General features: G+C 49.1%; 1 protein-coding gene across 3 annotated transcripts in view; it reads left to right on the plus strand.

Moving 5' to 3' along the window:
- Positions 1 to 1,345: 1,345 nt before the first annotated feature.
- Positions 1,346 to 1,602, plus strand: part of Rif1 (replication timing regulatory factor 1) — a 60,838-nt gene continuing 60,581 nt past the window's right edge. For all 3 annotated transcript variants that reach the window (XM_015479174.2, XM_015479175.2, XM_048812257.1), the window contains exon 1: positions 1,346 to 1,494. The gene's annotated coding sequence lies outside the window, so the exon portion shown is untranslated. The remainder of the gene's footprint in view (positions 1,495 to 1,602) is intronic.

The following is a 1,602-nucleotide window of genomic DNA, read 5'->3' on the forward strand; positions in this document are numbered from 1 at the left end:
AAGTCTAAGTACTGCAAGCCTGACCATATTTTTCATTCACTAATAACTTTTCCTTTTAAAACACATTCCTTTCTTACCAAAGCCCAGAAAAGGAGGAGCAAATTTCCCTCTAAAGGACAATGGCTTCTCAAAGCTTTCTCAGCCTGCTTCCACCCAGTCTTTGCATTTCAGATTAACCATTTCACCTTTTTTTTGGTACTGGGAATTGAACCCAAGGATGTTTAACCTCTGAGCCACATCTCCAGCCCTCTTAATTTTTTATTTTAAGACAGGGGCTCTCTAAATTCTGTAAGCTGGCTTTGAACTTGGGATCCTCCTGCCTCAGCGTCTTGAGGGCTGGGATTATAGGCGTGCCCCTCCATGCCCAGCTTTGTTCACCGTTTTTTAAGCCTTTCATTTGAAAGTTTCCGCTCACTAGGCCTTATATGTTTCCCTCTCTCCCTCTCCCTCTGCCCTCATTTTTTCACTTAACAAACAAATTATGGTTGGTATGGCATAAATTTTGCTAAACACAAATAACAGAAAAGCAATTATGTGTACTTGTGTGGGGGTGGGGGTGGCTCAGAAGCAAGGCCAGGAACACGTGATGCCAGAGTGGAAACATTGTGTTGCTCTCTGGGCCTTCGGTGCTGGATTTGAATCCTGCCGGCTGTGGGGAAAGCTCAGCCGCACACGGAAAAGGGGAGCAAAATAGTAATAATAATAAGATCGAACTTAAGGATTTACACTCCACTTATGAAGCTCCGGCCAACCCCTACTCCAACAGAAGAATGCAAATCTTTGGGAATTACCTAAGTCAATAGAATCATCAAGTCGAAGGGCGGGGGCCCGAAATTTGCACTTTAATAACGCCTACCTCCAGGCCATTGTTATGTTCACTGAAAGCTTGAGGACGGTTGGCCTAGCTTCTCACGCTACACCTTCCACCAGTTATTGTTATTAGCCCTATTTTACAGAGAAGGAAATTGAGGCACAGAAAGGATAATTATATTCCTAAGGACAAACCCAACCAGGGGTTGAACCAAGACGTGCTTGAGATGCAACTCTTCATTTTACATTTATGTGCATTATGCCCTTTTGCTAAGTGATCTGCTCGTTAATACTTCAACCTTGGAGTTTGAGCACTTGGTCTGAAGTCTCACTAATTCGTCTGGTAAATTTGGGCCGAATTTACATTTTGAATATGAAGTCCATTTCTTTGGATAAAACATCCCCACCTGAAGGTGACCTGAGGGGATGGGCGGGGCGGGGGAGCTGAGCAAAGAAGGGAGGCGATCGACGCCTCCGGCGCGCCGCTGCCTGTTGGATTGGCTCGAACCTCTCCCGCCAGGCCTGTCCTACTCCCGCGCGCTCCTGGGCCCGCCCCCGCCGCCATCTTGGTCCAGGAGGGAGCTTGTCGCACGCGTGAGTAAACTGCCCGAGTCGCCGAAGTCAGGCTTTGGCAGCCTGCAAGTGCAGCGGCGCAGTGGCGGAGAGGACGCTGTCCTGAACATTGTACGTAGGGCTAAGTATCCCGGGCGCAGTGGGAGGTCAAGGAAACCTTCGGCCTGGTGCAGCCTCTGCCCCCTCGCGGCGAGATGCCGCGCTCCCGGGTCTTCTCCC

The sequence above is a fragment of the Marmota marmota genome, unplaced genomic scaffold, assembly GCF_001458135.2.
Source record: "Marmota marmota marmota unplaced genomic scaffold, marMar, whole genome shotgun sequence".
In the NCBI taxonomy this organism is placed as follows: Eukaryota; Metazoa; Chordata; class Mammalia; order Rodentia; family Sciuridae; genus Marmota; species Marmota marmota.